The 17,691-nt window shown below is 39.0% G+C and overlaps 1 protein-coding gene across 1 annotated transcript in view; it reads right to left on the reverse strand.

The window, feature by feature from the left end:
- LOC113012297 (B2 bradykinin receptor-like) overlaps nt 1-15,001 on the reverse strand; it is a 28,218-nt gene extending 13,217 nt beyond the window's left edge. Inside the window, exon 1 of the mRNA XM_026152399.1 lies at nt 14,982-15,001. The gene's annotated coding sequence lies outside the window, so the exon portion shown is untranslated. The remainder of the gene's footprint in view (nt 1-14,981) is intronic.
- Between the last annotated feature and the right edge of the window lie 2,690 nt (nt 15,002-17,691).

Raw genomic sequence — 17,691 nt, forward strand, 5'->3', positions numbered from 1 at the left:
TGTGTGTGAGTGACCTGAGTGATCAGGGTTAGTCATACCATGGTTTAGTGTGGGGTGTGGGAGGATAGTGTTTACTGACAGTCTGAATGACCTGGGTGAAGAAGCTGTTTGTGATTATGGTGGTGTGGGACCTGATTGACCTGAGGCACTGACCAGAGGGCAGCATGTAAAACAGGAGGTGAGCAACGTGCAAGGGGTCACCTGTGTGGCAATGTTTTTCTTGAGACAGGAGGATCTGGCAATGGCCTTAAGGGGTAGCAGGGGGCAGCTAATTATTTTTTGGCCAGCGTTAATTAAATTACCCTCTGTGCAGCGTTCCTGTTCTCAGTCGTGGCTCCTGTGTACCAAACACCCAGGCAGTAAGAGAGCATGCTCTCCGCTGAGAAGCGGAAGAAGGCCAGCAGCAGCTTCCAGTCCAGGTTATTCTTCTTTAGGATATAAAGGAAGTGCAGCCGCTGCTGGGCCTTCCACTGGACATTGGTGTTGTGAGTCCAGGTGAGATCGGTGGAGATGTGGGTGCCCAGAAACCTGAAGATTCCACCCATTCTCCATTTACAATCAGAGGGGAGTGCATCTGTCCGTGCCTCCCGAAATCCATTATGAGTTCTTTTGTTTTATGGACTTTCCGTCTCCGCTTATTTTCTGAGCACCAGCGGGGTAAGTTCTCTACCGCTCCCCTGTACGGTGCATCTCATCCATCCATGAGCCCAACCACTGTGGTTTCATCGGCATACTTGGCAATGATGTTGGTTGGGTGGGTTGGTGTGCAGTCATAGGTGTAGAAGGGGTAAAGTAGTAGGCTGGGTGTTCATTTGTGTCAGCTGTTTCCCCATGTGTTTCCACTTCCTCTGATCACCTCCTATTTAATCTGTGTGTTTCATTCAGTGGTTGTCAGGTCATCTGTGTTCCCTATACCATGTCAAGTGTCACTCAGGTATTTCATGATTCAGCTCAGGTCTTGCTCATGCACCATGTTTGTGTTGCTTTCTCATAGTTCTTGCATGCACCTGCTCTGAATCATGTTCATGTCTTATGTAACAGTCATCATAGTTTAGTTTCTGCTAGTTTAGGTGCTGGTTTAGTTTTTGCCCCTCTCGCTTTTGCTCTGTTTGTGTACTCTTGTTATCAGCTATAATAAATGGCTCGCTTTGAGTTCAAGTCACATTTCACACTCCATTTTTGGGTCTGCATTTGGGTCGAGTATTCACTCTCCACACAGTTGGCTCCCACTGCCTGTTACACCCTGTGGGCAACCAGTGCTGAGTGACAGTGGGGGGAAGAGGTGGGGGCTGAGTTGGACTGATTAAGGCTGGTTGGTGAGGAGCTTAATAGTTACTCTTTTTGGATTAGCCATTAAAAATTATGTAAAATTATCAAAGCACACATCACAGCTGAAAACATCACAGTTCTACAGATCAGATTGAGGAAATGTTAGATTCCAGGGCCAAGCCTGGAATCTCTCTGTGCAAGGCTGAATGCTTTTACTGTTGGATTGGATCTCTGTTTAAAGAATTCCTTTGCTCTATTTTTGAAACCTTTCCCAAAGATAATGAAGAGATCTGGCTTAAGGACAAGGACACTGTTGAAGAAGGCTAAATATAGAGAAATGTGTTGGTAGATGACCAGTATGAGATGACGCCTTAGAAAGTCAACTATTTCGAGCACACTTAGTAACTCACTTAAACGGAATATTATCCAGCAGATCAGCAATGCCAGGAGAACTGCCAGGAAGAGAGTGGTGGCCTTCTCCTTTGGTCTGTCCTTAACATACCGTAATTAAGGTATGTTTCCAAAGATGAAAGACTGATCTGGTCATATTTACCATGAGGTAAAAAGGTTCTGGGACGTATGGCTATTGACGGTGGCTTACCAGTACTAGCAAGCCATAAAGGACCTTCAAGTTTGTCAGCTGTCCATCTAGTGTCTTCCACTTATCCTTAACAGGGTCAAGGGGGGCCTGGAGTCTGCCCTAGCTACCATAGGACGATAGGTTCATTTAAATTGGTTTGTGGAGTAGGCTACTTGGGTTCAGTTGTGGCCCTGCTGCAGTGTAGCCTCCACAATTCTAAACAGAAGCACAACTAGTCATGTTATAGTATATGCAACTATGAATTTTGGATTTCTTAATCACTCTTTGAAAAAATAGCCTGGTAATCTGCTAAGTTTTGCTAACTGCTGGATATTTATTTGCTGGCAAGAGAGCTGAATGTCTATAAAGGCCAGTGTTCGATTAATAAGAAATTTCCAGGAATCCTGAAAATATTATTTTTAATATTATTTTAAACATCAACAAAACTATAAAAAGGTAATTTATGTTCATGAAGATAAAGCAGTAATTCAGACAACTTGCATAATGGATTGCTTTGCCTGGGAGCATACTGAACTTCTGAACTTCAGCTTTGTTGAACTTAAAGGTCTTTTATGGTTTGCTAGTAGTGGTAAGCCACAGTCAACAGCCATACGTCCCATGTTTTGCACAGGACAGTGTTTGTGTAAAATTTGGCATTCTTGTCAGATCATCATCACTATTTCTGGGAAATAACAGTGTTTGAGTGTGAACTGATAAAGAGTGTCATGCAGAGTACTGCCTGCATGGTAAAGTAGTGTTGAGAGTCCCAGTTTTGTTATTGACTTTTACTGTATAAATCTGGCTTTCCTTTGAGTTGATGGATGGGTGTCTAGCTTATCTTTTCCTAATTGATTGTATTCTGGCCATTCATTAAAAAGACAAAAGTATTTCTTATCCAATTACTTGATTAATCGATGAAATAATCAATATATTACTCAATTACTAAAATAATCAATAGTTGTTTTATAAAATCAAGAAATACACCTAACTGAAATGCATGGTTTTTCTCAGGATTCAGATAATATTAAAAGCCTTTATTGCTCATGTTGTGTCAAAATTCAACACAACTGAGCTTAAGTCTCCTAATTCCCTGTTTGAGTACAGAGAATTTATGACGTCTTTGTGCAAAAGAGACAGAAAATACTTCCATTTGTTTTTTTGTTTTTGTTTTTTTGCATGTCCCGTTTGGTTCTTTTGCCATCAGAATTATTGTCTAAAGGCGAAAAAAGATGCCCAACGGATTTACTTTACCAAATTGACCATCCCAGCCTTGCCGTAATGGTCTATTTGATTTACCTTTTATTGTTTATTTTATTTATTTTTTATTTTCACTTGCTAGATACGGGACAGACTTGAAGAAGGGGACAGAGCGGGGGATACTGAATACTTCCATTTGTTAGGAGACCTGGGTCATCGACCAAGAGTTTTGAGTTTACATTATTATTGAACTTTTATTTTGATATTATTCGTCATCTCTAGTCTTTTAAGCCGTGTATTTTCCTCTGTCCGTGTTGTGATCTACCATCTACCATGCTGTGTGTTTTCCCTTTCAACTGGTTTGTTGTTTATTTTATGTTCTCAGTTCAGTTAGATTTCTGTTTTCTAACATCCAGCAATAAAGCTGAGATTTTTGAGTTAACGTTTGCCTCCAAGTGTCTGCGCATTGGGCCCTCCTTACCACCACTCCTGCCTGCACATCAGCCTTCATATAACACTATTAGTAAACGCTTCAGTTTTCTGTGTATATGTCCTATTAGGCTTGAACACCTATTTTTCTTTTCTTTTTTGAATTGGCACCATTTTTCTTACACAACACAGCAACAATGCAACCATGTTGTGATTTGTTACAGTTTTGGAAATAAAAAACACCTGGAATTATAGAAAGCAAAAATCTCAAACTTGTTAAAAACAACGTCACTAATTTATCTAATAAGTAGTAGAAAGAGAATAAATTAACAGAAAATAAATAGTATACACTTCATGTATTCTTAATTCAATTATTCTGGAGATAATTGCTGCAAGACAAATGAGTTATACTTGACACAATTAGTACAATTAGTAAAAGAATGAAGACAAAATGTTGATTCTTCAGCAACAACTAATGATACAAGCAGCAGAATCACCACAAACCTGTTGCATTTAGTAGTTTAATGAAGTAGGAATCACATGCATCATTAAGTGACTATACTCTATGGCAAAAGATGTATATAGTTTTATCATTTTTATCATAATAAATATCAAGACTTTTGATAAGACCTGTGACACATCTCATAAGAGTAACAATCAGAAAAAGCAGATTCCCAAAGTACTGGAAAAACGAAGCAGTTCCACCAGTTTTAAAAGAAGGAGAGCATGTTTTGGTATGTATCCTTGGCTCTAAAGACATTTCCCTTCTCTGCTAAACAATAGAGTGAGTGTTCTCCAAAGACAAAACCTTAGCCTGCTGTTTTCTTCTTGTTTTCCTTCTTTTTCCTGTAGTTGTAGTAAAAACGTAGCAGTGCTCAGTTTGAATTTACTGTTCTTACTGTATTTATTAGAAAAACAAACTTATTTCTGTTTGTTTTTCTCTAGAGCTCTACGAGCTTTCCATTCTCTATTACTTAGGCTGACAAATATAAAAAAGGGACAAAGGGATGGCAACTTTTTTGTGTGTTACTTGTTACTGTTTAGCATTTAAATATATTAAATTAATGATATTTACAACACAGATTTGCTGCTGCTTAAGAGAATTTAAATTAAATGCTTAAAGATCTCTTTATCATATGTGTATGCCTGTTAGCGTAAAGGTTCTTTTTGTATTTGGATGTAGCGTGTCAAAAACACCAAACATGTTGAGACAAATCCAGATAACAGTCTTCAGCCTTGATGGTGACAGATTACATTGGGCGTAATCTGTGATCGTCTCAACTGTTCTTGGATTTGTCAAAATCGTCTCTGCTGGTAAGTTAACTGAAGACGTTTTGCTTTTCAGAATGTTTCTACAATTTATCATTTAATACTATGATGTAGAAAACACTGTCAATGAAGAACAATGATTTACACTTTTTACATTTTTAATCAACCTATCAACTATTTTGACTACTGAGAACAGAGGTGAAAACACAATAAAGTACAAAGTAAGACAAATTAAGCATATGACCTGTAACGTTGTCTGTCTCTGTCTTTGGCTTTCTTAACTTAAAGGAGAAAGTAATCTGATATTACAGTGATGCCAGACAAGGAATATGCTAGCTGAATCCCTCTATCAGCACCTCTTTCACTCTTCAGTGAGCCCTTCTCTATTTTTTCCTCATGTGCGTCTCTTTGCTATATTTATTTCTCGAGGTAGTTTCCCATGTTCACTTTACTCACTTGGAGATCTAAATAAAGTTTTCTGTCACTGACCTAACACAGGTGGGGGTTTTTTTTTTATAAGAAGCTGTCAGACTCTAACACATGGTCAAAAGGAGCTATAACTTTCTTTTTGTAGCTGCTTGTAGCGAGACCCCAGAAGCAGCTACAAAAAGAAAGTTATAGCTTGCCTTCAAGACTTTGAAAAGGACTAAATCATATCATCGCCTTTACCCAGGGGATGCCATACCCTGCATTTATGGACTTCCTAAAATCCACAAGGAAGCTGTCCCACTCAGACCCATAGTCAGTAGCATAAACTCCACTTACAATATTGCAAAACACCTTGCTACCATCCTTACTCCTCTCGTGGGGAACACCCCACACCACATCAAGAACTCCACCGACTTCACCGACAAGCAGTGTTGGGTAAGTTACTTTAAAATAGTAACTTAGTTACATTACTAGTTACTTCTCTCAAAAGTAACTCAGTTACTTCAAGTTACTCGTTACTTTCAAAGTAACTAGTTACTAGGGAAAGTAACTTTGGTTTTACTCAGAATTCTCTTGTTAATGTCTTGCTTCCATAACTTTGCAGTCTTCTAGGTTGCTTACTTGCCACAAGTGCACTGTGCCACCTACCAATAGAAAGAAAAAGATAATGTGCATATTTCCACGAGAGAAATCCTGCGCCTGGACCGTCATTGACTGCTGCCATGATTCTAGCCTACGTCACAGTGTCATGTGCGCCTTTTACATCCAACTCAAAAACTGCAGTCGTGGTGCTTTTGATTGTACTCAGAACTTGGAAATTCTGCCTTCTGAATAGGAAGATGTAGGCAACACCAGACTACAGATGAGCTGCATACAGAGCTGGACTGGGACAAAAAATAGTCCTGGGCATTTTAACTAGACCGGCCCACCATTATAGGAAAAATCATAAAGTCTTTGAATGACAATAAAAACTGTTGTGACAGTGATGTACACTGTTTTGATGGTATATATGCATCAATCTATCAATCGTTTGTTGTAAGATTCAGATAATTATTTTTTAAAAGCGAGACATTTTAAATGAGAATAAGAAAGAAAAGTATTTCTTTGTGCCCCCCTTTCCCTGTTAATGCCCTACCTGCCCCCCTGGCAACACTTTGCTAGATCCGCCCCTGCACAGTTACCAGCTGTCAGCTACCTAAAAAAGGATCCTGGGGTTATTTGTCTCTCAGAAACAGTTCATAACTTCCCTTCAACTCATTCATGTCACCTAAAAGGTAAACCTGTTTCTCCATCACAGCTCTGATGATCCAATAAGGACATCTCCTGGTTTCATCTTCATGTTTCCCTCTCACCAGATAACCAAACCATATCATGACCAGCAGCTTTTTTGCAGCTGTGGCTCCAGCAAACATCAGCTGATACTAGAAATTAATATTAAATAAATTCTAACAACAGCTGATCAAGCTTAAACGTGCTGCTGTTGTTTAGCGCGACATCCGCTGGTTTCCTCTTTCGGCGCAAAGTGAGCGATAAACAAACAAGAGAGAAAAGACGATCAGCTGATCATTGATCAGTTTCATGATTGAAGCAGAAACAGGAGAGGGAGGGGGAGAGGATGAGAGAAGAAGAGGCAGCTGTGCAGCAAAGACACAGAATAACTCCAGCTTTGTGCCTTTTTCATTGTAGCTGAATTACGGGACAAACTGTTCCTTTTCACCTCAATAAGAAACGCGTAATATTTTCTCTGAATACCAGACGGGACGGTTGGCAACTCTAATAACTTATGAACAAAATAAAGTTCAACATCATTAACTTCATAGCACCACCCAGCTGTATAGAAACTCCGTCATGCTAGCTAGCACGCAGTACGGAAAAAGTCAGAATAACGAAAATAAACTCCACCTAAACTTGGTTTATATCTGACCCAGAGAGACTGCAGGTCATAACTTCTTACCTGAAGTTCAGTTCACACTTGGACCGGCGGCCGCCTCGGGTCTCTTTTCCTTCTGCCTCCCTTTTCCTTCATCCACCTGTTGGCCTCCACCACTTGCTAATGTTACTGAATCTGTGGAAGCTCCGCGATAGCCACCACACGAAGTAACGAGTAACGACCCTATCTAAATCCCAGTAACGAGTAACGCGTTCCTGATTTTGGCATAATAACTAGTTACCGTGCTCGTTACCACAATAATAACGTAGTTACTGTAACGCGTTACTTAATAACGCGTTAGTCCCAACACTGCCGACAAGGTCCAGAAACTTACCCTGGATCCAGATGAAACCATGGTGTCCTTTGATGTAGTCTCTCTCTTCACTTGCATACCCACCACGGAGGCAGTGGAGACTGTCAGAAAACGACTACAAGAAGACAGCTCCTTAGAAGACAGGACCAACTTTACACCCGATCAGATCTGCACACTGTTAGACCTCTGCCTCACCACTACATATTTCAAATACAACAAAGGCTTTTACAGACAAAAACATGGCTGTGCCATGGGCTCCCCTGTGTCACCTATTGTAGCCAACCTTTACATGGAGGAAGTGGAAAGGAAGGCTCTTGGCTCTTTCAAAGGAAGATTACCCAGCCACTGGTACAGATATGTAGACGACATCTGGGTCAAAACTCCTAAACACAAACTTAACAATGTGGTGTATGCTGTACAGTGCAGCGAGGAATGCTCAGACCTCTACATTGGAGAGACCAAACAGCCACTTCACAAGTGCATGGCACAACATAGAAGAGCCACCTCCATGGGACAAGACTCAGCAGTCCATCTACATCTTAAGGATAAAGGACACTCTTTCGAGGATGTTCACATTTTGGACAGAGAGGACAGATGGTTTGAAAGAGGAGTGAAAGAAGCCATCTATGTCCACTGTGAGCGACCATCTTTGAACAGAGGCGGGGGTTTACGACACCAACTCTCTGCCATCTATAATCCAGTTTTGAGATCCCTTCCCAGACGCCTTAACACCCACTCACATCCTGGGCCATCTGACCTCAGGAAATCGCATGATAAGGTGGGGTCAGGTTTCACAATGAGCTCACCCGAAACCCTGGCTGATTGGGACCCACACCCGTGTTCACACCTTGGCTCATGTGATTAGAGGATCATCAGGGGGTCCTTTGGTCCCTCTTTGGGGGAAAACCCCCACTGGGTTTAAATCTGGGACTCTCCACCATTTGACCTTAGAACTGAAGAAGCTTCTCGGATGAGAGGTGAAACGTCTTCAAGCAACTTAAAGAAGTCCAGACGCTTTTCTTTGCAAGCTCCTTTGACTACGATGACCTGGATGACTGAGAACCTTCACGGACAGTCTAACACATGGTTTGGACACATGTTTAAAAATAAATACTGGCCTGGTTACACAGCTTGTCACATATAGGAAGCACAAATGACTTTAAAAAGTACTGGTTACACCAGTTTTGCAACAGAGCAGTTACTACCACCATATTAACAAACAATGGGTGATTGTTAGTTTGACTCATTTATTCAAAGAAAAGAGCCATTTGTCAATTAAAAAATAATAAAAATAACCACCTGCAGAAAAATAAATTGAGGATTAACCCTTTCAAGCTCACCATAGAACCAAGTCTGCCAGAACTTATCTTTACATTTTTACATGCTGTAGTGTACATTTTTTGAGCATTTCAAATTGCTATACATCAATACAACCACTATATCCTAAATTTTAAGTCCATAGTAACTACATAATGTCACGGTGGGGTGCACCAGTGTGTTTGTTAGAGCGGACCCGAAAGCAGACACTGAAGGAAGGAGCTGGTTGCAAACAGAAGGCGAGCCTTTATTTCGGCTGAAAACATGAAACACCAAGAAAAACGATGAAAAACTATGACCGACTATGATAACAAAAGACTATGACTATGACTCAGACTGTGACTGGAACTGTGACTAGATGACATGAAGGAAATTGGCAGATGTCCTGACAATGAACGGTAAGAGACAAATGACTTAAATACACACATGAGGTGATCAGAGGAAGTGAGATAAAGAGCTGACCAGGATGAACATAATGATACACAGGAAATGTAAACTAAAACACAAACACATAGAAACTGGACTTTCAAAATAAACAGGAAAACATGACAAGACACAGCCATGACAGCATTAACCAGGCAGACCAGAAACATGACAGATAAGACACAGTAATCAACAAGGGGAACTTTAACACATGGGAAGATGACCCAAAGGAGACCTACTAAACAATGAACAATAACTACAACTAAGGAACCTAGGATCTAATGGCAAAAGGACGAACTATAAACAATGAATATCAAAATACAAGAAAACACAAAGCGCTGGGTCATATGGGGACAGTCAGATGCACGGACTGTTTTAGTCACTCTTAAAAGAACAGCTGAGTCTTGAAGATATAAAAAAAAAACCCAAAAGTTTAAAACATTGCTATGGCTGTTTGTGATCTGCAAAAGGATGACAGTGCATGAGCATATAAAAATGGAGACCTGAAATATAAATGTTCATCTCTGTGTCAGCTTGTGTTGTTTAAGTGTGCTATGTAGCTAAAATGGGCAGTCTGTCATGATGACTACGGCTCCTATGTCCAGATTCTGAATACTGTGCCTGCCTCTTCCCACCTGTGAGCAATTGAAGACGCAATCACTGGATTTGCATTTAAGACCAGCCAGTATTTTCAGCATATATCGTGTTACTCCTTGTATTAGCTTTGCATCTCCAGTTTTCCTTTGCTCAGGACCAGCATACTTGTCGCTCTTCTGGTTTGACTAAATGTGGTCTACTTCGCCATCGCATAACTGCTGCAAACTCACCCCTCTGCTTTTTCAGCTTGATGATTCCTTTTATTGCTCTGGAAATAACTAAAGCTCGGACATCTTGCCTGCCTCCCCTCCTGGATCACTGGTCACGAGTGAAAAGGTCAAACATCTTGTTTCACTCATCTCACGCCCCACCAAGGCACTTGCTAGGTTGCTTCCCCCAGAGGTCTTTGTTTTCCTGCTTTTCAAGTAAGCATTGTGTCAAGATTAAATTACTGCCGGTATTACAAAAATAACCCTCCTTTCCCTTTGATTACAGTGACTCCACTCCTGAGACGCTTGCTCCTACCATGCTTTCATGGTTAAGACTCTTGAGTTAAATAAACCTTTTGGGTCCACTCCATATATTTATGTAGTTAATCAGTCTGCTGAAGTAACTATGATGAACAATAATACTTGACCTAATGCAGCATCAGACATGACTGAGACATTATTTACACACCTGCACTGCATAAAACGATTTTCAAGGAAGTAAAAAAAAAAACAACAAAACCTTGTTTATGCATATTTTTTCTTATTTTTCTGTCTAAGAAAAAATATTCTTAACAAGCAAGTTTTGCACATTTTAGGAAAATATGTCTGACTTTTTCTTAATAAGATATTTCAGCTCATCTTGAGCTTTATTAACCGGTTACAGGGTATGGCAATGGTTTGTTTGAAATTCCACAATAAGAATAACATCATTTTTCTTATTTCAAGCGTAAGGCCACATAAACAACTTTTCAGTTTGAGAAAAGAGCCCTGTGCAGCATGTCTTACCCTCTCTCCCTCAGCTTTCCTGTCAATTCTTCACTGTCACAATCAATAAAGGCCTAAAATATAGGGAAAAAAAATTAATGACACTAAAGTTTGTCCTATAGAAAGCTTTTGTTTTGTTTGTGTGAAAATCTCAGGCATACAGCAGTTAGATTCATTTGCTAGTTTTTTGGATTCCCAACGACCCTGAAAAGAATAAGCAGAAGAGACTGGGAGGATGGATGGATGGATGGAGTAGAGCTGTTTTTGTAGTGTATATGAGCTATGTAGTTGTTCTTTGCCTCTCATAGGGCTTTGCGTTCTTTCATATCCCTATGTAAGTTGATGGTGTTGCCACAGAGGAAAATTTCCTTCCAACATGCATCACTGTTTGCAGTTTTTCCATATACAAAAAAGGCTATGAAGTACCTCTACACCATACTTTCTCACGCACTGCAGCCTGCATGTTGCTGCTCAGTGCCACTGGGTCAGGTGATCACTAGACGAGATAAAAAGACAAATATACAGTATATTGAGTCTGCTCTTTAGATCCTGCAAAAATCCAACTGTGAGAGATCGTCCTGAGTCTTTGACTTTGTGACTTTTGTATCTTTGTTTCACTTTTAGTCTTTTGTTCTGATTACTTTTATACTATAGGTTCCATTTACATTTTGAGTATTTGTTTTTACTTCCTTGTGCCTTTCATTTTAATCCTCCTCCCCTAGTGTTTCATTGTATATTAAGTCTCCTTAACCTGCGTAGTTGCTTCCTGTTTTACTTTGATGGTCATGTGTCTCTGGTGCTTTGTATAAAATTTTACGTCCCAAATCACTTTCAGCTGTGTTCCCCATACACTACCCCTCCCCTCATTATCTTGTGTATATTTTGTCTGAGTCTCCTCTTTGTTCTTTGTTGCATCACTCGCAGTCCTCTTTCCTTGCTTGGTGTACTGAGAGATTTGGAATTTAGTTTTACTGGCTTTGTTCTGTAAACTGTAGTGGACTTTTTTATTTCACTGAATTCTTTAGTATTAAATGCTGATTTGAGTTTAGTTCCTGTTTGACTCTTGCATTTTGCTCCTCAAAACGTTAATGCTCGTGACCATTTCTAAACTTTAGATTAAACTTGAATCCTTTCTTTTCATAAAGCTTAGAGTTGGGCCTAAATCATGTGAACCTTAACCATCCCTTATTTATGCTGCTCTAGGCTTATATAGTTAAGGGCGTTGCTACAGTTCACTGCGCATTTCTTCACCGATATCTTTTTATTCATCATGGGTTTTAATGCTAATACCACAGAAAAAAGATAACAGTTGTCATGGTTCCAGTAACACAGTGCTTTGAGTTTGTTGGTTCATGATTTGTTTGGGGGTTATGTTCTAGTTTTGTATATTATATTAATATTATTTCCCATTACTTCAGAATTTTGTTATAGTTCTTTCTAGCTTTGTTCCTTGATTTATGTTCCCCTTTGGGATCGTTGTGTCCCCACGCTTTCTGATTTTTCTGTGTTCCAACTCTGTGGCTGTCAGCCCCATGTCACTTTCCCATCTTCGAATAGTCTTCTGTCTGTTTGCTATATCTACTTCCAAAGATCTCAGCGTTCAGTTTATCAATATAGTACATCCCCTTTGGGACACTTACAGAGAATTTGTCTGTTTTTAAACATCGAGCCAAAATGTCAGAATCTCATGATAATTCACAGAAATATTGTTTAGTGTATTTACAAGCATCCTGTGGGATCTGGAATGTGGTTTTATTTTGTCATAGTCTTGGGTTTTGGACCACTGGTCTTATCTTTTTATTGTATAAATCTGGTTTCATGCTTATTCATTTATTCTGTTCCTCATATGGTCTGGTATGGTTCCTGTATGGTTCCTGTATGGTTTCTGTATGGTATTCTCTGTTAGTAGTCTGTGTTTATTTCTTCCCTTAGTGTTCCACTTGTGTGGTTATAACTTATTGTTTCCTGATTTATTTTGGTAGCTATTTGTCTTTTGTGTTTTGCTCTTAGTTTTCTCAGTTTACTTGAACTCAAATGGGTTCATATCCTCTCTCATCGATTCTGTTTTTATTGATTCAGATATTATTTTACAGTGTGTGTGACACTGAGGTGGTCTAGAAATAAACATAACTGAGTTGACCGATGTAAACACAACAGAAAATATTTGATGTAAATATTTATATATATTATCTCTTTGTCCTTTCCTTCATATGATGATTTACTTGGCACCATTTATCTCACACAAAGTGATTGTTATTTATAAAAGTTTAATAAATAAAAAAGTCCTGAAATTAATCCTTCAATCTTTAATATAAACATATTTAATGTGGCAGTAAATGAGCCATTACTTAAAAGTCCTCACTTGACCCAGCTGTCTATATCTCAAATTCTTGAAAGAGTAGCTATAAAGCAACTAAGTCATCATCTGCAGGGGAAGTGTTTATTTATAAAGTTTCAGACCTTAGTGATGATTATATGGATTGTTACTCTGTGTCATACCCATACCTATCATGAAAAATCATTCACTTATAACATGAAACATTTAAGTCTAAATAAGAGATTGGAAATAAGATTAACAATAACATGAATGATTATTAAATTAATAACTTATTAGAAGAACAACAGAGTAGTAGGCAAATTGTTTTGTGCATGCATATGAGATGCTCAATATTAGCATGAGACCACTAATGATACTGAAGAAGCCTCTGAGATGAGAGGTAAAACATCTCCGCAAAATATAAAGTCCACTCAATGATCATTTTCACAGCAAAAGCACATGCGAACACTCAGAAATATAGCATATATTGATATAACAAGATGGTAGGGGACAGAGTTTGAACTGAGGGTTTAAATTGTTCATTACAAGCCCTCAGTTTTATTAATTTTATTCATTTAACCACAGCCTTTAATATGGTAGACAACTCCATTCTTTAGAATAGACTTCACAGCTTTACTGGCCTTTCTGAATCAGTTTAAAAATGATCCCAGTCATATCTTGCTAATGTCAGTATGGAGGATCAATCATCCAAAAGCTACCAGATTAATTCTGGTGCCCTTCAAGGTTCAGTTTTGGGTCCAACATGATTTAATCTTTATATGCTAGCCAGCAGAAATGCCAACAGGAGATATAGCACTGACTTCTGTTAGTACGGTTCACATCTGTGGAACAGGCTTCACCTGAAGGCAAGAGGAGAGAGAAAGGAAGGGAGGGACAGACGGACACACACAGACTACGCAGGGATTTTTTTTGGCATGTTGTTATCTGTAAAGCACTTTGACTGCAAAATTTTTCAACTGTGTAATATAAATAAAGGTTGTTTGAATGATTGATATTCTGTCAATAATAATCAGTTTTGTAGCACTGTTATTGTTTGATCAAATCTAAAACCATTTGTTAGAAATCAATTATCAGTCAATATGAGTCATAGATTCCTTCTACATGAGGTTCTCTAGAAACTTACAGTAGTAGAGTGCCCAGCGCAGTAAAAGGGAACAATTATGGTGTCTTTCCAACTACATATTTGTATTCTTGCTATTGAAATCTCAAGACCTAAAACCTTTTGCAGCTTCCCTCTACCAGCATACATAATATCCTTGAGAATTCACTCTTTTTCAGTCTTTTCACTCGCCATGGGTTTGAAGAGTGGAGATACGTGCATCAGTTTTATTTTTATTGCACAAAAGCACAAGAGCTCGACGGTAAAGTAGATGCTGCACCGAGACAGAAACAGTCTCATTGTTGTGGAAACCTGTGGAAAACTGTTACCCCGGTTTCAATCGGCCATTAAGGTTGTGTCAGAAAGTTGGATGTTGTACAAGATAAGGACAATAGCGACAATACCTCCCACCCACTCAATGACCTGCTGGCCTGTCACAGGAGCACGTACACTGAGAGATTGAGATTACCCAAATGCATCACTGAGCAACACAGGAAATCACTCCTGCCTGTACAACTCATCCATCTAATACACAGTACACAATGCAATAGTTACACCCTTTGTGATGGCTGCATGCAACCACACAATTGAGATACTTAGGTAATATTCATTTGGTCTTTTGTCTTATGTTTACGTTATACTCTAAAGCTTCTGTGATCATAAGTTAACTAATTTGATATTTTGAGTTTACCTGTAATGCATGACAGCACTAAGCTATAACCCAAATGGTGGCATAGACTTTGCTTTGCATTGTTTGTTATTTTATATAGGTATATGTTATATTGATTATATTTCTGCTCTTTCTGAGTTACCTGACCTCTGCTCCAGTCCTTCCTGATTTGGCTGAAAGAGGAGGCTGAGGGTGGAGCTGGTTTAAATGCAGAAGCCAGTAAAGTGGACTGGACCATCTATTGTGATCATGCAGGGGGGATGGGGTTCTTCGTGAATGATGGTTAGCTGTTATCTCTTTAGTTTTCACCTTTGGTGTGTATAATGGTTTATTCATTTGCTATATAACTGGAGCTGTTTCTCATTTGGGCAGGTCAGTTTGTTGAGTTATGTTTTTGTTAAGTGACTTTTGAGTAGTGTTCGGTTAAGGTAACCTCTTTTATGGGCCCACTTGGTTCTTAAAAACTTTGTTTGTTATTTTGAATTTTTGTAATCATCTTGTCCTTTTTGGGGGTATAATAAAACCCATTTTTTTGAAGATTACATTTGTCCCTGTGTGTTCCTGGCTGCTTGGGTCATGACACCCTTTTTCACATCCTACAGTGAAAATAACAAAGTTTGGAGTAAAATGTCAGTCATATATATTTCATCTCTGTCATATTTTTTATATTTATGATTGAGCTCTTTGTATATATTAAATGGCCTGTATTTATATAGCGCTTTACTAGTCCCTAAGGACCCCAAAGCGCTTTACATATCCAGTCATCCACCCATTCACACACACATTCACACACTGGTGATGGCAAGCTACATTGTAGCCACAGCCACCCTGGGGCGCACTGGCAGAGGCGAGGCTGCCAGACACTGGCGCCACCAGTAGGCAACGGGTGAAGTGTCTTGCCCAAGGACACAACGACCGAGACTGTCCAAGCTGGGGCTCGAACCGGAAACCTTCCGATTACAAGGCGAACCCCCAACTCTTGAGCCACGATCGCCCCCAGCTAATTCATATATTTTGTAAACTTTGTAATATATTGCATTATTTAATCTAGTTTAGTCTGTTACTGTTCTTATTGTCTATTGTCTCACTGTAAACACATAATTTCCTTAGTGAAGTATTCTGATTCTGATTACACTGCTGACAGAACTTTAAGCATCTGCAGAGACAGCATGCACCCAGAGGGGTTTTATAGCTGAATGTATGCACATGCAATCCCAGCAGGCAAAGCCTGATCTTCATCAGGCAACAAAAGCAGTTTTTAGTGGTCAGATTTGAAGACTCCATTTCTACTTGTGCATGTTTCTAAAATAGAATCACCGTGGCGATTGCTTTAGTCTCTTCGGGTTGGTTTTCATCTTTGCCTTGTGTTGTCAACTCAAAAAACAAAGAGACTGTATTTGTGTTCTTATTAGGATAGTAATTTGTTTTGGTGCATATAGGTTTATATTGTTATTTAGTAATTTTGTGAAAATGTTTATCAAATAAAGGTTTTTCTTGAGTATTACATTCACCAAAAAAGTCTCTTGAGTCACTGATGTTCACAGCACAAACACTGCATATCATCATTTTCACAGCTCCTTGTATTCTAATGCAACTTTTTTTAATTTTGTTTTAATTATATGTGTTTGCTTTAGCATAAATATTCTAAAACTGTTTATCAAAACATAAATAGTTTAATTAATAATCTCCAGTTTAGATGCTGGTTTTCAAAACTTGTAAAGCTGGCAGGTTAACTGAAGAATTTTCTCTTTATGTTTTTAGAATTATTCAGCAATTCAGTCACAAATAATGTGGAAAAACAGAAACAAAAGGAGCAGAACAAAGTTAAAACAGAAAAGTAAAAAAAAAGAAAACCAAGCCAAATTAAACATGTGCATACTTTGCTGGCAAAATATCCTGTCTCTAGAAAAAGACAACATAAAACCATCAGGTACACTTTTCTAGTACCTCTTACTAATGTCTTTGTTTGCTTAACTTAAAAGAAAAAACTGATATCAAAATAATTTTAGACAAAATATGCATCTTCTCTGCGTCATCGCTTCCTCTGTGTAGTTAATTCCTCTATTTTTCTAAAGAAATGTCTTCAGAAATACGTAAATATTTGTCATGCCCTTGTGGGCTCTTCCAAAGAAAACTGTCTGTCATCAAACCAAAATGTTGGATTCTTGCTTAATGTATTTACAAGCAACCTCAGCACATAGGAGGTTGTTGTTACTTTTTGGACGTAGGACCGACAACAGCTGAACCCGAGTATCACGATCCTGTTAATCATGTGTAAATTCTGAACTCAAACTCGTGCAGTCCCAGCTATCAGACTCAGTGTATCCACATGGACCTGAGCAGCCATCTGTCAAGATACTGTCTCTGGCCACCTGTCCAGCCCCCAGAGAGATCCTGCAACCTTTGTTACCAGATCACTCCTCAATCACATGAAAGGTGCCAATCCAGATGTGGATGTTCTGCCCTGCCTTGTTATCACCAGCCACTCGAGAGGCCAGAACCTGTCTCCATAATGTTTTTATTTGGATCTGCATCCTTCTACTATATATAGGACTGACAGCTGTTGTCAGTCCTACGTTCCAAAAACTAAAACAACATCCTATTTGCCGAGGATGCTTGTAAATACACTAAGCAAGAATCCAACATTTTGGCAAGTTTTTCTTTGGAAGAGAACACAAGGGCGTGAGAGAGAGAGAGAGAGAGAGAGAGAGATACACCAGGTCATTCACCTTGTACAGCAGCGGTACTCCGAACTGAATATTTGGAGGATGTCAATGAATAGCTTCAACATTATAATCCTGAACTGAAATTTGAAAAAAATGGATAAACATAAGAAAAGACTTGCATATATTCTGAC

This window comes from Astatotilapia calliptera, chromosome 19 (genome assembly GCF_900246225.1).
Source record: "Astatotilapia calliptera chromosome 19, fAstCal1.2, whole genome shotgun sequence".
NCBI lineage: Eukaryota > Metazoa > Chordata > Actinopteri > Cichliformes > Cichlidae > Astatotilapia > Astatotilapia calliptera.